Source organism: Leguminivora glycinivorella, chromosome 11, assembly GCF_023078275.1.
Source record: "Leguminivora glycinivorella isolate SPB_JAAS2020 chromosome 11, LegGlyc_1.1, whole genome shotgun sequence".
In the NCBI taxonomy this organism is placed as follows: domain Eukaryota; kingdom Metazoa; phylum Arthropoda; class Insecta; order Lepidoptera; family Tortricidae; genus Leguminivora; species Leguminivora glycinivorella.
The window spans coordinates 6,206,741-6,232,623 of NC_062981.1; the positions used below are offsets into that span (position 1 = coordinate 6,206,741).

General features: G+C 35.8%; 1 protein-coding gene across 1 annotated transcript in view; it reads left to right on the forward strand.

Moving 5' to 3' along the window:
• Positions 1-19,648: 19,648 nt before the first annotated feature.
• The window catches only part of LOC125231400 (beta-1,4-N-acetylgalactosaminyltransferase bre-4-like), a 28,890-nt gene continuing 22,655 nt past the window's right edge, over positions 19,649-25,883 (forward strand). Inside the window, 1 exon segment of the mRNA XM_048136847.1 lies at positions 19,649-19,698. The gene's annotated coding sequence lies outside the window, so the exon portion shown is untranslated.

A 25,883-nucleotide genomic window follows, 5' to 3' on the forward strand; every position in this document is an offset into this window, starting at 1 on the left:
GTACAACCGTTGATTCATTAAATATTTGAATATGTCTCACGAAAGTTTAACGTCTACATATATATTCCCTGATTACACTATCAATTAGGTAACATATTCTAAAACGGGAAAAGCTCATAGTAGATGTTGAATAAATATTTAGACGCTCGGAGCAGGTACTTATTTTTTCCGTCCGAAATGTTTTATTTAATTTTACTTATATTTATTTCACTTCACAACCTTGACTGGCAAGCGCAGCGCGCTGCCAGTGCAGCACAAGGCCGCACTGGCAGGGTCGCCATGTAAAGGAGGAGCGTTGATGGAAACAACTTGTTGGTTGAATGTATGATATATTACTGAAATATAAACCATAAGCTACGGAATATATACCTAGAGAGATTACGTGAAGGTGTGTGTGAGAAATAAAAAAGGGCGCGTCGAATGGAAGAGTTTGGGCGTTTGAGGAAAATTATTATGAGACTATGTATATAAAAGCTTCTAGTAAACAATGCTGAGATTATATTTTTCCTTGAATAGAACTGGGACGATATTTCCTTTCCATACAAACGTACTCTTAGTTAATTCGCGTTTTCCTCTTTGATATTGTCACAATCAAAAAAAAAAGGTACATTGTTTGATTGTGTCTGACTGTTTCTCATAATAGTTATTTGTTATACAAGGGGGCAAAGTTGTATTTTAACGCCGAGTGTGGAATTGAAAAACGAGCAAGTGAAAGGATTCTATAGTTGAACCACGAGCGAAGCGAGTGGTTCGAAAATAGAATCCTGAACTTGCGAGTTTTTTAACACTCGAGAAGTAAAATACATTTGCACCCGAGTGTAACACAAAACTTTTCCCCTCACTATAGCGAGGAAACTACAACGCAAAAAATGCGTTTATCACTGCTTCCAGACTGGCTCCAGTAGTTCCACAGGTGGTAAATCATCTTTATTACTAAATTCACCTACTTTTATCAATTTTAAAGCAGTTAATTTGACTTTATTCAAGAACAAATTATTTTACCCACTAGTGGATAAAATGCGTTTTTACCCGCTGGTATTAAAGGACAAAACACGTGTTTCCGAGCTAGTGAGGGGAAAATATACTTATTCACGTTCGCTTACTGGCATCAGGCATAAAGGAGCGATGCGTGATTGTCAAATACACGTAATCCTATGGAATATTAATGCTAGCGACGGCCGTTGGAACTTATTTTTCCCCTCACTATCTTGGAAACGCGTATTTTATCCTGTAATGCCAGCGGGTAAAAACGCCTTTTATCCACTAGTGGATAAAGTAATTTGACCTTGAATATAGTCTAATTATCTGCTTTAAAATTGATAAAACGGGGCGAATCTAGCGATGAAGATGATTTAATTACCACATGTGGAACTACTGGAAGCAATGATAAACGCTTTTTTTGCATTGTACTTTCCTCGCTATAGTGAGGGAAAAGTTTTGTGTTACATACGGGTGCAAATGTATTTTACTTCTCGTATGTTGAAAAACTCGCCCAGTTCAGGATTTTATTTATTTATTTATTTAATCTTTATTGCACAAAGAAAATACAATTGTACACAAGGCGGACTTAATGCTATAAGGCATTCTCTACCAGTCAACCTTCGGGCAAAACAGAGAAATTGTAGGCGGTGCAACATTAAATTATATTAAGAACAAAATAGTTAAGTTATTTGCACAATATTATTAAGCTAACCTATATGTAATATATAAAAGAATAAACATACTTACACACAGATAATAATATACATACATACAATATATTTAGAATAGAATAGAATAGAATAAATTTTATTCGTAAACACACAAAAGAGAAAAATATTACAAATAGGAACACATAAAAATGAGAAGGTGCACGATTTAAATACATAAAAAATACATACGTATCATATGTATGACATCAGATGAAACTTATTTCGATACACTCGCTTCGCTCGTGGTTCAACTATAGAATCCTTTCACTTGCTCGTTTTCAATTTCACACTCGGCGTTTTTGCACCCCTGTATAACAAATAACCATTACTCCATAACATACTAAAGCCCGCAAAATGAGGACAGGACCAGTCGCGTTCCTAGCGAATGGCATAATGTTAAAAGCTCCATACATTTTCATGACATTATTGTTTAATTTTGACTATATTTTTTTTTAACTGAAAGAATTTATTTACAACTATTAATATAACAATAAATATAAATTTTAATTATATCTGAACTTTTACATGTAAACCTATCTTAATGGATTGAAATCAAATACGTTCACGTCCAATGCAGACAAATGTAACCAAAGTTTCAATCTACCTCGAGTTAGAGCTCCAATATTTGTGCAGGGAACGTAGAAAACTGCACTAAAGGAAAAATCGACCGTCGGAGAATTGAATTCTCACCTGATAGGAGCTATTTGCTTACTAGTCACACACATAAATAAAAGAAGAACTAGAGGTATATAAAAATTTCAAAGTATTTGGATTTTCATGAAATAAAACTATGGAAACGGATTAAATCGCGTATAATGAATTTAAAATTCATCCCGACGTTTCACACGACAAGCACGACGAAGGCTGTGAGGCATTTGTTTTTTATGGTGTTGGACATTGCCAGTTTGTTTTTGTCAATTTGTGTAGATTAATTGGTTAATTATTTTTTTTAACATAGTAATGGTAAATTTTTTGAATATTGTGTAACTAGCTTTATTAATAGTGTCTGAACCTGCCTTAAAAATCTATATTATTTGTGGTCATGGTTCGTTAATATTTCTTGTATGTGGGTAGCTTTTGCACATTGTAATTTTTCCTCAGTCACCCGTTGACCACGAACGCTGTAAAGAGTTCGAAACGTCAGGATGAATTTTAAATTCATTATACGCGATTTAATCCGTTTCCATAGTTTTATTTCATGAGTAACTATCGCGTTAACCGAAGACAATATTATTTGGATTTTCATAATAATAAACACAACTAGATATAGCCCATCCAATGGCCCAGTTCATTTTAGATTTCATTAACTCTCGAATAGTCTTACACCCTGGCGGGAGTTGCCTCTGCGTGTGTCCCATGATACGGGCAAAGGTAACATCCGCTCGGTGTACCCCTTACATTTCATTAAAGTATCAAAAGGGCCTCTACGCGTTGGCTTCGGTCCCGCGCATGCCTTCCAAAGGTCCAGAACACCATTTTTCCGTGATGGGAAAGACACACAACTATGAGTATGAAATTACGTTCCAATTATGTTCTAATATGAAGACAAATCTTATTAGAAATACATTAATTACCTTAGTCTTAATTAATAATGATAATAATTAATGAAATACCATTCGCTTTGACATGTTTCCTCAATCACGACACATTAATAATAACGGCTTTATTGTATGCCTTTGACATTCAAGCTTCGTTACATCGAAACAGAATCAATTTTATAAGACAATTTGAACTATCATAGATACCAAAATGACATTTATCGCTGAATAATAATTATAATTTTGACACTTAGTTAGTAGACTAGCTTTTGCCCGCGGCTTCGCTCGCGTTAGAAAGAGAGAAAAAGTAACCTATGTCACTTCTCCATCTCTTCAACTATCTCCACTTAAAAAGTCACGTCAATACGTCGCTCCGTTTTGCCGTGAAAGACGGACAAACAAACAGAAACAAATAATATTAGTATGGATATGTACCTGTTAGGACACCTATTTACGTCCATGAAGATTTAATTAAGCGACAAAGGGACGTTCAATTCCGTACTAATTAGATGCCATCTTCACAGTGTGTAGTACTTGTAGTACATAGTTGTGTAACATGTCGACTGATATGATATAGCATCGCAGCCGGCCAAGCTGTAGGCCAAGCACATGATTGCCGCGAGAGTATGTCGCCGCGAGATAGATGACACGTCTTCTTCTAATTGTATTAATGACATAAGGACGGGTAGTCTATCTCGCGGCGACATACTATCGCGGCCATCATGTGCTGGCCCTACTGAAATGTAATGACTAGAGAGCGGATTTCATGTAGCGATTTAAATATTAATATGGATATGACTCGCATAATTTATTATTTTTTCTACACACAAAAAAATACATCGGAACATAAAAATAAAACCCTTTTTGGATGCTTTTGTGAATAACGGACAAAAATTATGATGATAATAAATAAAAACATGTTTATTATTTTTTTAAATATTTTACTTGTTTGAGTTGCGCATAGCACAGTAAAAACTTCTATTACTACTCAAAGAATAGAAAAATTAAAATAATTAGCTTCCTGTACACAAACTCCTTTATTATAATGAAATACTTTTCTTTAAAAGTAGTTTGGTGCAAAAATAACATTAATTTAATTTGATTTTTCAGTGAAGTTTGTGCGATGTACTTATAATAATAATAGATTGTAAGACCTTATTATAAACCACATGACATGTATTTAAAAAAATGCACTAGCCATATCCATATTAATATTTAAATCGCTACATGAAATCCGCTCTCTAGTAATGACAACCGTTGACGTTAGACACCGGCCTAAGCGCAGGCTGGCTTTGTCGCACAAATACGCAAGAGCACGGTATATTTTAGGGGTACGTATCACAATGTCTAAAATTAAAAAACCTAACGTTAAATGACCTACGTTCAAAATACCTAAAATCAAAATACCTAATGATTTTAAATACCTAAGCAAGTTTCACCTACGCACGAATTACCGAAATTTAAAATACCTATTGGACTAAATACCTAATGTTTGAAATACCAAAAACTATGTAACCTAAATTTTATACACCAACATTTGAAACACCCAATGGTCAAAATACCTAAAATGATTAACCGGTCAAAATACCGAAGTAGTAGGGTAGGTTCCGCGAGCGTAAAAGAGGGTATTTGAAGTATTAATTTTAAGCATAGTATAGTTACGCATAATTTATCTAGGCATATTTTTGTTTGTTCGAATATATGTTGTGCATAAAGGTTTTTCGTCGAGTGGTTTTTATGCATAACATTGTTTAGTCGAAATTTATCACGCAGAATTTTTATCATAGCTTATTACTACAATATTGATGTTGCAGTTCTAACCTAACCTAACCGACATTCGTGCATTCTTAACAAAATATTGTATTTCTTGAGGTCGCAGTTCTAACCTAACCTAACCGACTCTCCTGACTGCATTTAGTATGGGTGGTTATTCTGATTTTAAGAAATATTCCAAAAACAATTTTGCAAATCAATGTTATTCATAAAAAACAATCGGCGTAAAAAGTATTATGCGAACTCATTTTCCTACAAAGTAATATTAGTATTATTTTATATTATGTCAAATTAATAAGTTTTCTGCCAAATTAACATTCGTCGAAAATCGATTATGCGAAGTCTGTTATGCGAAAATCGTTTCGGACAATTAAAGGTATGCCAAATAGAGGGAACCCGATTGGTTTAAATCCTATATTAGAGTAAGTTTAGGTTAGGTTAGAACTCCGCCCTTACACAACAACGAACGACTTTTAAAGTAGGTTTAGGTTAGGTTAGAACTGTGACCACGCGCAAAAACAGTTTACAGATTAGGTTTAGGTTAGGTTAGTACTGTGACCACACACGAAACAAACAGTTTACAGAGTAGGTTTAGGTTAGGTTACAACTGCGATCACACAGAAAAGAACGGCTTACAGAGTAGGTTTAGGTTAGATTAGAACTGCGATCCTACACATCAACGCACGACCTTTAAAATAGGTTAGAAGAAGGTTACGTTAGTTGTGACCAAACATAAAAACAAAAAAATTACAAATTGTAAAATTTTAGAAAAATTAACATTTGAAATACTTAATAGGTATACACAATTACACAATTGAAATAATATTACGCGTAATAAATTTTATTTAATGTAGAACAAAATGAAATGAAAAAATACAAAACAAAATACCACGATATAAAGTATAATCGGAATAAGTTATCTACGAAGTAAAAGTCCACGGTTTAATTTGACTTGTATCGATCATTCTACGATATGAACTGTCGATGAAATGAAATTATTTTAAACGTTGTCTTAGAAATAATATTCGATTAAATGTCTGTCGACAATTCAAGGATAAACTGGTTATTTAAGCCCCATTTATTAGACATTTTTGATTTTCGGATTTAATCATTAGGTATTTCGATTTTAGGTATTTTGAACGTAGGTCATTTAACGTTCGTTTTTTTAATTTTAGGTATTTTGAACGTAGGCCATTTAACGTTAGTTTTTTTATTTTAGACATTATAATATGCACCTTTTTAAACTTTAGGTATGTTGAATTTCGGTCGAAACACCATTATGTATTTTAATTTTAGGTATTTAGAACGTAGGTCATTTGACGTTAGGTTTTTTAACTTTAGACATTGTGATACGTACCCTATTTTAGGCGTTTATGCATTTCGCTACGTACAGTCACCGGACTCACCGGCATAAAGAAGTGATCATTTCTGTACCTTGTCGCTTTTAATCATTTGAAAATTTCGTATGATATTTCAAATAAGACGATAATGTGACAAGGTTCAGAAATCATCACTTCTTTATGCCGGTGACTGTAGGTACCCAACTGTCCTACTAGAGTACAAGTAGCTCTAAGTAGTTGAAAATGTACAAGTTTTATAACATGCTCAAAGTAGCACCTTTACGAAAAATTTTCAAAGGTCATGAGAAAATTCTCGTATATGGATTTTTTGTACTGTTAACGACTGTCACATAGCTTCTAACATAAGTTTTAGAATACACTCAATAGCGAAATACAACATAACGTAGCGTATTCCAAATTCTTCTGTCGCAAAGTTTCTCTTGGTTTCACGAAGCGAACCTCTTGTTCCTTTCTAATTTCCTAAACTTAGGTAAGTTGGACGGAAGACCAGCGCTGACCCTCGGGTTAGCATTTTATGCTGAGTCGGGACCATGTCGTGGTAACATATATGTTTAATTTATTTTATTTGCTGTTTCTGTTTTCTTACTTGTGTATTTTGTAGTTATCACGAATAAATAATTGATAATAATTGATTGATTGATATTGAGAACAGCCAAATATATTGATTTAAAACCAGAAAACATCGTAATTCCAATCAAAATAAAGGGCAAGGGATTTCATCTTGGTGGAATCCGGTGATTAGAAAAGGAAGTGTAAACGTGAGAAAACTTCCGGTCAAATACCATCAGATATCGTCAGTGTTGTGTGTAGGCAAAGTGGCAACCCTAGCGTAAAAGTGACTAATCACAGCTCACTCCATTGTAGGGCCACGTCTTTGCCTTTGGCTAGTCTATGACCAAGAGTAAGCCCATTTATAATGAAAAAATCACAGTTACGTGCTCGAAAAACTCGTACAGCTAGAAGATGCTGAAACAATTCCCCGCCAGTCTGCGTGTGACCACGGACGTAATGCCACGTCCGAAAAGTCCGGCCGAACACAAACGTACCTGTCTTAGTGCGTTTTCACATTATACGATCCGATATCGGATGTCGGAAGGATTTCAATGGAAAAAATCTAAAATGGCGCCTGTAATGTATGGGATATCGGTCCGACCTCCGATATCAGGTCGGATAATGTGAAAACGCACTTACGCCATTAAGTCCCGTTTTCGTTTAAAAATATGAGCCAAATATTTATTATTTAGGAAACTCAGTACATTGCTATCTCTTACAGTCGCCATATTATGGTTTAGCTGGCCTTAAATAAATCTTTCTAGCCGACATTGCTTGTCACTGAAACGCTCGCACGGAGGTCATATATCACTTTCACGGGGTTATTAGGTTTTGAAATTCAATTTGATATATACCTTGTCTCATATTAAACTGAAACCCTATACGATTGTTAGATATATAAATACTTCATTGCCTAAATATATTACCTTGATCTCTTCACCGTGTGCTGACGGGTTAAGAATTTCACCACCTCCTTTCTTCCCGTGGGTGTCGTAGGCGACTGTGGGATATGGGGTAAATTGTGGCGTAGGCGAGAGGCTGGCAACCTGTCACTGCAATGTCACAGTTTCGTTTTATTTCAACCCCTTGTTTGCCAGGAGTGGCACTGTAACTTTAGCGGTTTCATGTGCTCTGCCTACCCCTTTATGGGATACAGGCGTGATTGTATGTATGTATGTATGTATGTATTACCTTGATCTCTGGCCTATTTTATAAAGAAAACACAAAAGAATGTTTCTTAAATTTCTAATGTCCTTATGACTGATTACTTAGAATGTTTATACATAAGTATTATAAATACACTTCTTTGCCTTTATAAATGCGTGTACAAGTTTCTAATGGGTGGGCAACGCGCATGTGACACCCCTTGAGTTGCAGGCGTCCATGGGTTACGGTGACTGCCTTCCATCAGGCGGACCGTATACCTGTCTGCAACCGCAGTGGTATAAAAAAATACCAGTTTATTACCGTAGATTGTACAGCTATATAAAACCGAACAACTTACCAATATTTCATAAATAATTGTTATTAAATATTTTACTATTATCTTAATTATTTTGTAATGTAAGATGAAGTCGTTTCAGAAATTGCAATTCTACCTTTGTCAGTTAGTTACCTATAACAGTTTTTAAAAAGTAACAGAGCATAAAATCTCGACATTTTAAATTCGAGGAAACTTATAAAGTAGTTCACAGATATATAGCTGTAGATAAAAAGGAGTTTTTCACCTCGCCGTTGTGGGGCTCATAAAGATAGTATCTTCAGCGTAATGAAAAGGACACTCGGTATAATAAATCCAGCCGAGGCAGACTTCGGAGATAAAAGTTCCTATTTGCTGGGTACAAAAGTTTAGGGTTCTGTTGCCAGAACAGCTTAGCAGTAGAAGGAAAATACAAAGTGTCTAAGTGCCATGCGCGGATCCAGGGGGGGTCATGGGGGTCATGCCCCCCCCCCTCTCCGCCACCCTCCTGGAGCCTAGGTTAGTCATACAAATAGACCACGTGCCCCCCCCCCTCTGGGGCCTGGGCCTTTACCACGTGACCCCCCTGGGCACGAAGCTGGATCCGCGCTTGCTACGTGCAGGTATTATACCTACCCTCTTCAGATTAGTCCAATATCGTACATATTACATAGGACTACATAGGAACGTACCTAAGAGGGTAGCTAAAAAAGTAAGAATAAAAAAAAAACTACTGGTGTGGTGAAAATTAAATGAAATTTTCATGTTTAACAATGTAATCTGATTGTTACAGGTAAACGGCTGGCATTTGTGGATATCAAAATTTCCAACGAAAATTGCAATAAGATAGTAAGAGAACCACTAACCGCTAGATTCAAACAGATACGCGAATATCTATTATATGTATGAGATCAAAATACAGGGTTCGAGGATATATATCAAGATGTATATCCGATATATATCGGATATATACTAGCTGGGTTCAACGATATATAATATATATCAATGGATATAAAATATCGAATACATATCATTTTTTTATAAGTATTGCAATACAAAAAGGGTTTCAAAAAAGGCAACATTGTTAAAAATATAGTTTTTTTTTTGTGTTTGTTACTATTTTTCTACTAAATGTTATGTTTTTTAGTAGATTTTTCCTTATCTAAAGTAGTATTTATAAATAATGCAACAAATTAATATATCCCTTCCATACAAAATGGATATATATCAAAGTTGATATAATTATATCCGATATATATCATAAATATCCGATATTTTCATATTTTTTATAAATATCCGATATTTTCGTACCCTATCAAAATATAGCATTGTCAAAGGTATATCCGAACTCGATCCACGTCTATAATTCTACAGCTAGTGGCTAATACCTGTCTTAAAGTTCGAATTGAATCGTCGGTATTATACCTACTGAATAGGATTGTATAGATTTTTTTATGAGATAGAATGCAAACGAGCAGTCAGGTCGCCTGATAGTAAGCGATCACTGCCGCCTATGGATACCCGAAACACCAGAAGTGTTGGAGGTGCGTTGCCGGCCTTTAAGATGGGTGTACGCTCTTTTCTTGAAGGTTTGAAGGTCGTATCAGTCCGGAAATACCGCAGGCGATAATTCATTCCAGAGTGTAGCAGTGCGGGGTGCGGCTGTGATTTTTGAGAATATCAATGGGCATTTTTTTTTATTCAAGTAAAGTATTAGGTACAAGTACTAGGTATCAGCTGCAAAAGTGCATGGCGAATTTATCAATGAATTCATTCAATTCATTCCTGTTTTCACTCAACCTCTCAACAAAACCTTTTTCTACCATTTTGGACGTAGTTACGCAAAAACGTTCCGATTCACATGAAATTGTCATTAAGTTTTAGACCGTGTGTAGAAAACAAAAGTTTTTCATTTCAATGACAGTTTCAGATGGATTGGAACGTTTCTGCGTAAAGACGTAGTTCTACGTCCTTCCCTACAAATAACCAATCCAAACACGCTAGTTTCATAACTTAGGCATATTAAATGAAACGTGACAAGACTATTGTAACGCACATTAAGTGCTAAGTGACCTTGTATTATGTACAATACGCTAATACCTTAAATACTCATTTACCATTTAGGAATACTGAAAACAATATACAATAGATGACGTAAGAATGTATAGTGGAACTTTGTGACTTGAGTCTGGGGACGAAGGTTTAGAATTATTAGTAATTTCTGTGCTTCGACTGACCTACATGTCGAAATCTTGGATTTGTCACACTTATGTATGTTGTTTTTATTTTTGTTTGTTACTTGTCGCGCATTGGATTGGGTTGGTGTTTAGATACATGTGCGGAAAAGAGGGAATTAGAAATGAGTGGCGGTATATTAAGCGGCGCGGCGGGGGGAGTCTTTTAAACCGACACAAAAAAAACAAGTGCGAGTTGTACTCGCGTTGCGAGGGTTTCGCACACCTCAAGAAGGGCTTAAGCGCCTCCTTTTTGAAGGCACTTAAGTCATTCTTGCGAATAATCGATATTTTGAACTATGTATTTCTAACTAAATAAAACGAAAGAGAAATGAATTTATTTGTAACATTCAAACGCGCTCACATAATTTCAAAGAGATTTGGTAACTCCATGCAGTGAATGAAATTCGTAATTTGAGTTTTTTTCTTTTAAGTCCGAGTTACGCTTGACTGTAGAATTCCAATAGGTTTTCCTGTAATAAAAAAATTAAACGCTAACTCGTGTATTTTATTTTGAAAATTTTACGCTTAGTAGTTTCGGAGATAAGGGGAGCAGAGATAAAATTACTTGGCTAAAAATTATTAAAAAAAAAGTTTTTGAAATAAGGTCGGAAGTAAGGTTAGGGTAATTCCCGTATAAAGTCGTCTAATTTCGAAAGTCGCACAAAAATCATCATAACAATCAAGATTCCCCTTTCGGAATTACTAGAGCATTTCTAATTACCCTAATGCTAAGCTCTTTCATTTGATATGTAACACAATATAGTTAAGGCTGCTTTCAAAAAAAACCTCAAAATAATGTAAAATTGATAGTTTTAGTCGGTGAAATACTACACTTTCCGTTATCCAATAGATTTATTTAATTCAAATTTCAGTTAGAGCATCTTATTATCTTGATTTTTATAAGACTGGATTTTTGAAAACCAAGTCACTAAATTAATTATGAATTTTTCTCTAATGCACGTTTAGAAAAACTCACGTATAGAGCTGAGTTAGTCGATCTTATTTGTAAAGTTTGGACAATTTTGATTACTAAAACAGATAAATTTATAATTCGTATACCCTGTACTACAAACTTCTCAGACTACATTTTTATTATAAGGTTTTAAGAAAGAGTAAACGAGGCTAAGACGAATTCAATTTTTTTCAGATTTTACCTAAAATTAAGTGACAATTTCTTTGAAAATCTACATCACATCGAAATAATTTTTGTACTTAATTAATCTGCAACGTTTACTTAAATTGCTGTTATGCCTTAGTGATTATAAATTGCTATTATTTATTTTTGGCAATTTTTTGAAAACGAGCCTTCACCGGTACAATTATTACCACTTTTGGACATTTTCTCATATTTTGTTAGACCAAGTAGAAAAAGTCCTATAATGTGATATATATTTGCAAACAACTCACAAATTAAAGGTAATTTGATACCACACACGGTATGATGAAGCGCTCGGTTGCGATTTCACTGTTTTTCACACGAAAGCCCTCTTAAAAAAACTTTGATTTTTAATTTTCACTTTTACCCCCAAAATTGGCCCCTATAATTAAATTTCCTAATTTAAATTTGTACATGTCCGTCTTTGGGTTACAGGTTTACAAATGTGTGCCAATTTTAAAAATAAACAGAGAAAATTGGCTGTGACAGACGGACAGACATACGCACGAGTGACCCTATAAGGGTTCCGTTTTTCCTTTTGAAGTGCGGAACCCTAAAAAAGGCATGTAAAGTAGTACTTTGCGTGTGGACATACCTACTATAAAGGTGTATTCGAATAAGGTTCCGTCATTTTCGTAACACGCGTATTTTCGGTCAAAGTCAGTAAGTTTCATACTTTGTCCAAACTGTGAGTTTTTGTGATCAATTTGTGATTGATTTTTCGATTCTTCAGCGTACTTTCTATTTATCTTTTCTAGAAGATCGAAGAGTGGATAAACATTTTCAATTATTGAAAAAAAAAGCATTTTTTACATTTAAAAACTTCAACCCTTTGCAACCGGCTCGTCAAATCAAAAGTTGGTAAAGTTGTGCTCGTGGCGTTTGTTCCAGAGATGGATGGCTGTTTATTTAGATCTTAGATATTCACATTTTTTGTCAAGAGACTTATTTTATAGTAAAATGTTTGTTAATTTTGTCGTTGACGCATTTAAACAAGTAAAGCTACGGCAAGTAGGTACCTATATTGCAAATGCAATGTTAAAAAAAATAACATGAGGGGTGAGCTTATAGATACCTACTCAGGCAAAAATATATTAGCTAATATATTAATGTCTGTGACAAATTGGGCTAATTTTAACATTATTAATTCAGTAGTCAAACTTCAGATCGGCACACGAAGGCTTAAATACACATTACATTTCAAGCAAAAACCTGATTATTAAATGTTAACTTACTCTATGGGACAGTGCTTCACTCTGGTGGCAGAATAATTTCCTTGATATTGAACAAGATTAATTTAACTTGAAAATCTCGTACTTTCTTAAAGTCGGTTTAAATATCTTCCTAACGGCCTATTTACATTACCATTTTAGTTACATTGCGGAATTTGAACTCACCAAACTAATATGCACTGAAACTCGTCAATATCTCGGACCGTGTAAAGGGGCCCTAATACTGCGCTTTATATTAAACTGGTGGGCGTTTTCTTTTTTTAAATATTATTGAGCGTTTGATTAATGCTGCGTGTGTCAACTGCCAGTCTCACGCCGGATCGCGAATCGGGTAATGGACCGAAAATACCGTCTTACCCGTTAAAATATTGAAATAAGCGGGTTTATCTGGATTTCGTTCGGTTTTTAAACGCTTTTTGCAAATTAACTGTTCTGCCGTGCTACGGAAAGTCTGGTATGAAGATTATATTCACATGGCGTTATTTATTATGCGCTATATAATATGTACTTAATTAACTTAAATTAGATCATCATCATCCTCATCCTCCTTGCGCTATCCTGGCATTTGCCAAAGCTCATGGGAGCCTGGGGTCCGCTTTGACAACTATTCCCAAGATTTTGCTTAGGCACTAGTTTTTACGAAATCGACTGCCATCTGACCTTCCAACCCGAAGGGTAAATGCCTTATTGGGATTAGTCCGGTTTCCTCACGATGTTTTCCTTCACTGTAAAGCGACTGAAGCGGCAAATATTTGAACTAATCAGAAGAAAACGCACTACCGATCCTTTTTGGGAATTCTTGAGTTTATGCATGTACGGTTAGGATAATCTATTAAGTTGTTTATCTCCACTAAAGATATGTTACAAAAGGAACCGCAATTAGGGTCCATAACGTTAATCCAATATGTTCACTATAAACAATATGAAACTTCGTACCCTCATTATCTCACTAAACTCCCGTTAGGCATGCGTCTCGCTCGAACATATGGCTTCAAGCGAGCTAGAGCGGGATGCCGATAGCTATTTCATGAAAGGAACAGATTACGAGCGATCTAGCGTGCAAAAACCGCAGGGATATCCCTATGGCTAAAGTTCTGCCTCGCTAGAAATAAATAGTATCCAATAACGACCTTTTCATAGGGTTCCCACAACAACCGTGTTCAATTTACATCAATTTAAGTACATGTACGATCAAATTAATTTGATATAACCTAACCACAAAATTAAAATTAAAAAAAACCGCGACATAGTGGACCGATTTTCATGAAACATGGCTAAGAACACTCCCGACTAACTCAGCTTTCAGACAAAAAACACTAAATCCAAATTGGTTTTTCCATTCGGGAGCTACGATGCCACAGACAGACAGCACACGACAGACAAACAGACAGACACGTCAAACTTATAACACCCCGTCGTTTTTGCGTCGGGGGTTAAAAATACATACGTGAACGCTGAACACGCTTTATCTTCAATGTTGTAGAATGTAGATATACAGCGCGTAAACGTCATAAGGGCGATAAATGAAACCAGGCATATAATTCAATATTGTTATCATTAATTAAGAGGTGTTTTTGAGTTACTCTTAATGTTCACCCCATAGAGAATTTTTGAAAAAATTATTACCGTGGTTGCGATGACAATCAATGACAACTGTCAACGAGCGTTTAACAACATTACGTTGAATTAATTTGTATGGATAAAAAAAAAATCAATTTTAAGTAAAAGTTATCTAATTCCATTTTTTATGTCCTATACTCACAACCGTTAAGAGGTTCGCCCGTATTAGGTTTAACCCTGTATAGTCGTATTCAGAGATTTTACCTATAATTACATATTATGAAGGAATACGTATGTTGGCATGCGCAAATGTATTTCACCATGCAAATCCTATACGCATGCAACTATTATGCAGTTATGCATATGCTTGCTCTTGCCAAATGGAAGTGCAACGAATACTTTTTTCGTTTTCTACTCAGATAAATTATGATAAGATATGGTGAGATGTAAATGACTAGCTACGACTGATATGATAATTGATAATTAAGATAAGAATGCATGTGATATGAAATTACATCTGCGAGGGTTATCTATGACTTTCATCTGCGCGAAATGATAACGATCAATCATGATGAGCGATAGACACTCATCATCATTGATTTTAACTTCAATTGTTTTTAAAGCCCTGTAGGCATAGAGGAATAAGTACGGTCAACTGGGGTGACTTAAAAACGCAAGGGCTACTTTGAAAATTTAGTTTTAAAGTCATACTGTAAGTAAATTCGGGATTTTCTATGGTACATTTACAAGAATATTTATTGATCTAACTAGTTATATGAACAGTTTCAGTAAATAATGAATAATGTTAATTTTAAAGCCGTTCAAATGCCTTCAAATTAACCCCAAAATTTCCTAAAGTCACTCCGGTTGACGGTAAGGGAAGAGTGTAACTCTATACATCAGTAAATGCGAGTTATTTGTACCTATAGGCATAGTTAAATGACATCTAGCGACAATCACGCGTCGATCACGCGTCAACTAGCGTAAATTATCAGTACTGCTCTCCAATTTTTAGCTAATATTACAATAGTATTATTAATCGGTAATCTGTTTTCAATTCATTCTGCCTGTAATATAAGTTGTAAACTGTTCTAATATTACATTTTTGGTCGACGAGACACTGTTGCCACCTAGTATCGAGTAGTGGTACTGATAATTCACGCTAATGAATTGACCTGATTGACGCGTGATTGTCAACTCTTTCCTTGCTTATTCCTCTATGCCCGTAGGTACAGGTTCTTCTCTCACTCTTACTTCTTACTAAACGGATATCATTATTTAATATTATATAAATTTTAATAAATAAAAAGATAACCGTGGCCAATTTTTTGAAGTAATTTAGATTTATTCCGTTTTTGATGATAAACGTTTGTCTTATAATTTTTTTTATTTATTTATGGGCCATTTTTTTTCAAAGTTTTCCACCCCACTTTTTTGTAACAGGGGTATTTTTTACGCGATTCATACTCAGAATTGCGAGGTCTTTCGATCCTGATAAGAGAAAAAAATTGTCTCAAGATTTCCATACATTTTTCAAAAAATTGTAACGGAATTGGAAAAAACCCAGGGGCACTTTTTTTCTCCTATTAGGATTGAAAGAGCTCGCGATTCTGAGTGGAAACAAAATAAAAATTTGAAAACAATGGCCCTTATTTATATAACACGTTATAGAAGGCAAATAGGCAGTCGAAACGAATTATTGTGTTTCCCATGGACACTTGCTGTACCGGCGAGGTTTGTATGCCGAAAGTAAAAAAGTAACCACGAAAGTAGGCACGTGGTAAATAAAAGGTCCAAATTCCTATTAAAATTATTGACAAAGGTTGCCAAAAATTGTGCTCAAATAAGTGAAATTTCATAATCTCTATATTCTGAATCTACGCCACCTTAAGCGTCGTCGTCAATCTACGATCTACGATTTCAATAGAATTAAGACGCGACAGGAGCGAAAATGCTAAAACAGAAAGGAGCCCCCTTTCAATTTGAGAATTTTAGTTAAATTACTAGTAATTACACTAGTGTTATTAACTAGATTTATCGAAAAAAAATTGACCATTAACAACAAGTCAGTTAAAAGATATTGAAAAAAAATCTTTAAAATCGAGGTTCCGCTCTCGACTCTTTCCTCCTTCAAAACTTAATCAATCGGAACGAAATTTGTCAATCTGAATAACAATGAAACAATCTGTTGTGGACCGTTTAGTTTTTTTGGCTAATTGTTACCAATCTTGAGTATCACACCTTTTTTGCGCCATAATGAAAAAGGCCGTTTTTGGAAAATTTTGATTGGCTCTAGCGTCTTCAAAAATAAAAATATCAAAAAAATCAAAACGGTCCGACACATAACACATAAAAATAATAATAATCTGTGTTAAAAAAATCATTGCTCTATCTTCAAAAACCAGGGAAGAAATAGTCGAGAGCGTTTGTATGGAGAATTGACCCCTCCTGTATCGTAATTGATTCCCAGATTGCTAGTGTTCGGAAAACCATACTCATGCTACCACTGCTACATAATTATGCTGTATACGAGTATGTTTGAAACTAGGATCAAAGGAACGAAACTGTTTGCGGTGAAACTACAGAATGATCATGTTTGCGGTTGGGGGCTTTTCGGGCCCCCAAGTTTGTGCTTTAATTATAACATTACAATGCTATTGTATACGCGTTATTGGAATTTTGGTTAAAAGTTTATTTTGGTTGTGATCACAAAGCATAGTTGTTACTGAATATGGTCCAAAAACGTTGTAATTTGTTTTACTGTGTTTTGTTGATGATTTTCAAGATAAAGGAGACATTATTAAACGTTTGTTTGATTTCAGTTACCTAAATGTTTGTGTTTTTAGTTATAACAATAAAATTTTAAACAAGCTTAGAAATATTGAAGTGAGAAAGAAAATATTACAATAATTTATGGCAATCTGTGTCTGCATCGGTATTGTCTTGAATAATACCTATAATTTATTTGACAGGGCCACGCACCTACCGTATGCTAAGAGGCGTGTTTTGGGTTGGGTACAATTGAGTTCATAAATATGTATAATTTTTTTCATCTTATTGTATTAGTTAAGGTGACACTGGCCGTCAAAAATGAAAGATACACAATCTAAGCTCGTGTAGGTGAACTCAAGCTTGTATGAGTGAAATATGACAGGTCGACTGTTCGTGTTATTGACAGGCGGTAAAGGTAACCGAGAGGGGGTGGGTCATTTAAATACTGTACGATAGTACTTTTATTATACTGTGGTTAAGGTGAAGAAATAACCATATTTATGAACTCAACCACTTCACAATTTCATTTAAATTTCTTTTCTTTACAAAATAACCAAAAATAAAAATGCAATGGCGTCCATAGTCCATACCATGGACCTAATATTATACGGACGTAACGTTCAATACTAAAAAACTGTGATTCTATCATCCACATTGACAGCCCTGTTATGCTTACATGCGTGGTCAAACTATGTAAAAATGACACCAATCGAAAGAAAAAAAATACCCAGTAACTTTTCATGCTTAACTCGATACATTATCACGACATTATATGTAAAATCACAATATTAATTAATGTTCATAATCATAAAGCAACAAACTACGAAACAAGAGTGCGACCAGTATTTTTTTTTACATAGTGTTTGCACACGGTACATTGAGTCATTATTATTTGTTAAAAACAAGATATTTGTAAGTTTCGATTAAAATAATTAATTTTTGATAAATTATTAATATTTTGATGATTCGAATTATAATTATTTTGATTTTAAATCGTATTTGCACATCACAAATCGTCTGCCATTGCTGGCTTGAAGGTTCCGCCACCAAGCCATAAAATAAAATTAAAAAAAACCGTCGGCCATTGTAGGGTCACAGCCGGTCTTCAGTGAGGCTCTCTCTGTTTCTATTACTCTATGGTCCATACATAAACTTATCATTCGTTTAGTCTATTTATTATGCGATAACCCAAACATTGAGCAGTAAAGTATCACTAAAGTCGTACAATAGTGTGAGTCACGACCTATCCGGAAACAAAGTCAAACAGCACTCTAGTCACATTACTTGAAGGTCGGGAACGTCCGTCAGCTTAGACTTGACCCTCATTTTTGCGGTTCAAGGGCCCGAAACTGGTTCAACTGGTTTATTACTTCAAATGTGTTTGAATGGACAACAATAAAAAATTAGACTATAACAACATTTAATTTACAAAAAAAACAGCTTCATATATTTTATTAAGACGATACGGTAGGGGTCATTTCTCCATACAAACGCTCTCGACAATTTCCTCCCTGGTTTTTGAAGATAGAGCAATTTTTTTCAACACAGATTGTTATTATTTTTATCTGTGTTGGACCGTTTTTATTTTTTTGATATTCTTCTTTTTCAAGACTCTAGAGCCAATCAAAAATTTCCAAAAACGGCCTTTTTCATTTTGGCGCAAAAAAAGGTGTGAAACTCAAGTTTGCTAACAATTAACAAAAAAAGCTAAACGGTCCGACATAGATTATTTCATTGTTATTCAGATTCTCAAATTTCGTTCCGATTGATTAAGTTTTGAAAGAGGAAAGAGTCGAGAGCGGAACCTCGATTTTAAAGATTTTTTTGAAATATCTTTTGACTGAGTTGTTCCTAATGGACAATGTTTCTTCGATTAATCTAGTTAATAACACTTGTATATTTAACTAAAATTCCCAAGTTAAATTTTCCTTTCCATTTTAGCACTTTCGCTACCGTATCCTCTTAAGTATCAGTCAAGTGAGTCAACTTATTAACTATACCTAGTTGCAGATAAAATGCCAAAAAGATGTATCCCCAACCTTAACGTATAAGCAATAACGTATAAAAATAAATCCTGTATACATATTTTTGGCACTTTGTCCGCATCGATATTTATTACCATAAATGTCAAATTCGGACAAACAAGGGTATAAGTAGTAATACATACTATGAGCATGAAAACGTGTTTAGATATTTTTGTTCGTGTAAATGTGTAGATGTTAGTGAATGCTACTGTACCTACGAGTTACCTGTTATAAAGGTCGGTATCGCACTTACAATTCTTCTATTGTTTCGGGTATCCATTAGCGGCGGTGATCTCTTACCATCAGGCGACCGGTCGAGGCGATAAAAAAACAATACCACTGCGTAAGTGATACATAATAATAAGTACTGCGGTTTATTTTCCTTAAACCAATTTCTTATCGTTTTCCTGGTATTTAAATACAAGTAGGTACAGTCGAGTTCATAAATATGTGCACATTTTTTCATCTGATTGCAACGAGTTAGTGCGTTTTCACATTATCCCATCCGATATCGGATGTAGGACCGATATCCTATACATTAAGGACGCCATCTTTAATATTTCCCTTTGAAATATGTGAAAACGGCCTTACTGTGAAGAAATGAGACATATTTATCAACTCGACTGTACTTACAATGTATACCCAAATTATTTGAAGTAGGTATTAGGTCCAGACTCACCACGATTTACTTATTAAGACGCCGACTGATCAATTTAGACGAGAGTGAAGTTACCGTACCTACCCAATGTACTTATGATAGTTTTATTTACCTACTAAATTATCTTCTATGAAGGTCGCAATTCTCTTGAAGATAAAATACGCTACATTTAATAAATAAAACACAGCGCACGCATCTCCTAATGTATCCTGTAGTATAGGCTACTGTAACCGCTTACCCTCAAATGGCATGTACCGTATGGGTATGAAAAATATAGGGAATATTAAGTCGATACCTACTCTCTTGAAATTCATAGTAAGTACTTACCTACTCATACTAATTAGTATTTGTTTTCCTGTATGAGTAAATTTATTTTTTAGGAGTTTTTCCGGTTTTTTGTTTACCTAAATTATCAAATCGGTACCTAGTATAAACGTAGGTATATTTTTTTATGAATTATATAATAATAAGTTTAACTTTAACAAATAAGTTTAATATAAAGATTACAATGTTTTCAATGAATGTTACAAGGAAACCACCACGCATTTTAATATAAGCAGTCTTTGTCCAGTGACTAACGAGTATTATTATCAGCATCGGCGTCGCGCATACTTGTCAACAGATGGCGCTCCTGCCCCGCGGCGTTATCATGCGCGATGCTATTTCTGTCACACGCCCCGATTCGCGTATATCGCTATTCCTTTCTAGTAATAAAATCGTCGATTAAACTCATTAAAATGCAATTTTAACAATGCAATTCGGTAGTAATGATGTTATTAAAGCGTTCTGCATAGTTTAATCTACGATTGTAAGCTTGTATTTGGGTGGAAATCGAGTATGTTCTAGATCGCGCTATTGAAATTTTTTAACCTCTTGGCTTATATACGTTTGGTAGGAATCGATGGGTGGGGAGTCCGTTTCTACACAGGGAGGTAGTACCAGGATAGATCTACGCTAAATCTAGCCACTGAGGTCCCAATGCAGACATTCGGGTTTATGGCTCATTGGGAAAAGGCGCCGCGAAAGCGGGGTTTGGGGTTAATCCCTAAAGAGGACGCCCTTGTGGCGATATGAACGCCCTTGTGGCGAAAAGTTGAAAGGCTCACGCCTGAATTTGTAAGAGGTCCGTAGAGGCCCAGTGAATTACGACTCGAAGGAGTCTAGTGAACAGAGGGTGTTAGTCCCTCACCCCCACTGTAGTAGAAGATTTGACTCTCTTTTACGCTACAATCCGAGTCGTGGTAATTCAAATTTTAATTTATATGTAGATGTAGAACATATTTTTATAAAAAAATGCGTATTATATTTTTGGTACAGTTATCATTCGAATATTCAACACCTTATTTGTTTATTTTTTAATCTTTTTTTTAACACCACGTCGGTGGCAAACAGGTATACGGCCCTCCTGATGGAAAGATTTTGTCCGATGTTTTTTTCCTCTGAAAATAATGTTATTTTTTTGTCAAAACTTAAATTTAATATAGGTAATAAATATTTTAATATAATATTGCCAGTGCCAGTTCAGTAAAAAGAAAAATTAAAACTAAGCAAAGCTTGTACTATGGGTGCTAAGCGACGATATACATACTTAAATAGATAAATACATACTTATATACATAGAAAACATCCATGACTCAGGAACAAATATCTGTACTCATCACACAAATAAGTGCCCTTACCGGGATTCGAACCCAGGACCGTGGCTCAGCAGGCAGGGTCACTACCGACTGAGCCAAACCGGTTGTCAATCAATCAATAAAATTAACTAACAGCCTTAAATGGATTAGGTATATAAACAAATCAATGCCAGAAACATTACAAAGGCCCTGAACTTGATAATAACCCATTAAACACACCACAAGACGCTTATTATCTAGCTACTAGTTTAATGGTGGTCCTACACTGGCTGTTATAAAATACTAGCTTTTACCCACGGCTTCGCTCGCGTTAGAAAGTGACAAAAAGTACCCTATGTCACTCTCCATCCCTTCAACTATCTCCACTTAAAAAATCACGTCAACTCGTCGCTCCGTTTTGCCGTGAAAGACGGACAAACAAACAGACACACACACTTTCCCATTTATAATATTTGTATGGATTATATGTACATATAACATTGTGTGACAGGGACAGCGTACTGTCAGTGCTATCGCGCATTAACCCTAATTAAATATTCCAGCTAGAATCGGACATAATACGTATTAATCGCGCCATCTACAGGGCACTCATCGACACGCCTTGCAACCTAAATGGTAGTGCGGTTTCAGAGGAATTTCCTTCCGCGGACGCTCCGGCTGTTGAGGTATTTCCGATGAACAAATGGGAAATGAAAAAAGGAGTGTACAAGTTTCTAGTGGGTCGGCAAAGCGCATGTGACATCCCTTAATTTGCAGGCGTCTATAGATTACGGTGACCGCTTTCCATCAGGCGGACCGTATACCTGTTCGCCATCGAGGTGGTATAAAAAAATGTTTGACGACCGGTCTGGCCTGGCCCCGTAGCCGAATGGCATTTCTCCGACGCCAAACGAAAGCGATACGCCGCTGGCTCTGTCGCGCCAATACGCAAGCGCGATAGAGATAGATATCTACTAGCGCTTCGTTTCGTGAGCGTTTCGTGAGCGATTGTGCCATTCGGCTAGCCACCCTGGTGAGTAGTGACTGCTAGGCCATGCACGATCCTTGAATCCTGGTAAGAACATTTATTTGTGTGATGAACACCTGCTCCTGAGTCGTGGATTTTTTCTATTGTACCTATATACCTATAAGTATTTTTATGATCGTTGTCTAAGTAGGTACTCACAACACAAGCCTTCTTGAGCTTACCGTGGAACTCAGTTAATCTGTGCAAGAATGTCCTAATTATGTATTATACCTAGTCCAAATTATAACATCCATATTAACACATCTTTATACATACATTTAACACAATCAATGTAACATGATACGAAATGAAATGAAATGAAATGAAATATTTATTTTCCAAGTAGGCATATTACAATGCGCTTATGAACGTCAAATAAAGCTACGCCGGCTCTAACCCTACGCCTCAGCCTCGAGAAGATTTCAGTCCCCCCTCAGTTGGAGGGGGGTATCCACTATGGGACCGGCAAGAAACTCGGCGGGCCACTTCTTTTCAAAACATTACATCTTATAATTAACATGCATTAAAAAACGAGATACAATTTAATCAGCAAAAGTATTCATCGAAAAAAAGTTACGAAGATTAAGATGCCTAGACAGGCAACTTAGAAGTTAGCGAGTTTGAACTTAGTTGTTACCAACCACACCAGCGCTTATCCACAAGTTTTCCATTCACTATGTTGTTCTGTTTGATACTTCATTTCGTGGATTGGAAAATAATAAAGACTTGCTTCTTACCCAACCTCAAGTTTTCCAGCGTTGTGGGTGTCCGTGGGCGTTGATATTCTCTTAGAATCGGGCGATCCGTCTACTATCATATAAGTACCTACTCATATTATACTACCGTATAAAAAAATACAACATGATGATAATTATTTATTTCAAAATTTGCTGCATAACAGTGTTTTATACTCAAAATGACAGACTGAGCTAAAATATCATTATTTTCCTAAACTTTGAGCAAAGTCAGCTAAATTGACAGAGATTTTGATAGACAAATATCGCAAATATTTATACCTGTGATATCAAAATCGGATCTAAATTAGCTAGCTTAGTCTAAGACTAAAACCACATCTCGGACACTGGCGATCAAATAATGAAAGAGGCGCGTTCCTAGCACACGTTCTAAGGTCGTGTAGGTGAACGCGTAAGTGAGATATGACAGGTCGACTGTTCACGTTTTTGACAGGCGGTAACTGTGAGGTATCCGAGAGCGGGTGGGCGGCACTTTCAGCGGGAAGCGGAAGTGGCCATACTCTACGATAGTAGGTACTCTTTATATAACTCCATTAGTCTTTAATATTTACATGTCTCTGCATTACTCGTGCTTTTACGTATATTTGTGTAGACCCACGGTTTGCTGAGCACTTCGGAACTTTCCCGTAAAAGGTTTTTGTTAGATACTTAATACACACCTACTAGTACTTATACAAAGCATTACTTAATACCTATGTCGAAACCAGTTTTTCAACAAGTCACGTTTGGATGAAAACTGCAGTAATGCGATATTATTTAGTAACCCTGCCTGCTACGCTGATGGTCTTCGGTTCGAATCCCGGTAAGGGCATTTATTTGTGTGATGAGCACAGATATTTGTTCCTGCATGGTTTCATTCTATGTATTTAAGTATGTGTATATATTTGTATCCACAACATTTGTGAAGAACCCTTTGTTAGGTTTACTTTATGTAATATATGGACATACGTGATGTGCGTTCCCATTGAGGGTCCACGTTAGAATTTCGAGCTTTTGAATGTGTCAGTCTTTAGTAAAAGTTCTCAAACGATTGTATGATTTTCAGTCATGTACTTGACTGAAATTATATAGGTACCTATGCTAATATTAAATATGTCTCGAGTTTAGAGTAAGTACCTAATATTTTCTTTGCCAAAATGTTAAATTTCTATAAAATATTCCTCCTCAAAAACTTATAGCTATTATCGGATCACCGCCGCCTAAACTTTTTCACTTACAATATTAAGATTATTAAGACGAAAAGGGAGGGCGAAATATTTTCTATGTTGTCCGTATTTAGAGAGGAAAATGAGGTATGTAACGTTTGTATGGAGCGCCGATTGTCCTTTATCCTCTTAATCCTAAAGTGAAAAGTTTAACTCAACACCAAACTACCTCAATAACTCAACCGTGAACAGCTCAATCCGTTTTTTCTCGACTAATCTTTTCACATGTTGGAACAGGTTGGAAAATCCATTCATATAAGGAAATGGGGAATAAATACACTTCTTTTTATTTAATACTGATAAATGTGAGCACTCGCGGAAGCATTAGAACCCTTGACTGGTAGGGTTGTCGCATGTTTACATTTTATCAACGCTTTGGCTAAGTGCGTTTTCACATTATCCGATCCGATATCGGATGTAGGACCGATATCCCATACATTTAAGCCGCCATCTTTGATTTTTGCCTTTGTAATCCTTCTGACATCCGATATTGGATCTATGTGAAAACGCACTAACACGACCATGAATAACGTGGTCTCTACTTGTATAATTTGAAGTAACCCTGTAGGCCGTTGATGATGGTGAGAGAGAAATATTGCCTTACAAACAGCGTAGGTATGCTTACAATACGACATCATCTTAACTATGTCGTTATGTAATCAGAATAAATCGTTTGTATAAGTTCAGCACCTTGATAGAGGATCGTGGTGTGAGAAGAGCATATGTGGGACACCCGGGTGGAAAACGTCCGAGTGGGCGTCCCAGATATCGCTGGTGCAAGGAAGCCCTGAAAGACCTGTCCGCACTCGGTGTACCCAACTGGCGTGAAGTGGCGCAGGATAGGGCAGAGTGGCGATCTCTTGTGTCGGAGGCCAAGATCCTTTTTGGGTCGCTGGGCCAGTGAAGTAAGTAAGTTTCTATATTAGTCAACACAAATAATCAAAACTTGATGGCGCACAGCCATCAAATCAAGTCGAGGTAAGGGGCTGTGTTCAGATATTTTCACACGCGAACTATACGATGCTACGCCGGAATAATAAAAAAAATCGAGTTCAGAAAAATCACGATCACTTATAGATGTATTCCATCTCATGTCAACCCTATCCGGTCAACCCTTCCGTATTTTTCTGGCCCTCGTGGCATTATATAATATCTTATCGATCCTTTGTTCCGGTCTGTTTTTGTGCCGGCCATCTGCTCTTTGGCTGTAATGTAAAACAAAAAATAGGACATGTTTAAATAACGAGAAATAATACCTTGCCAGTCC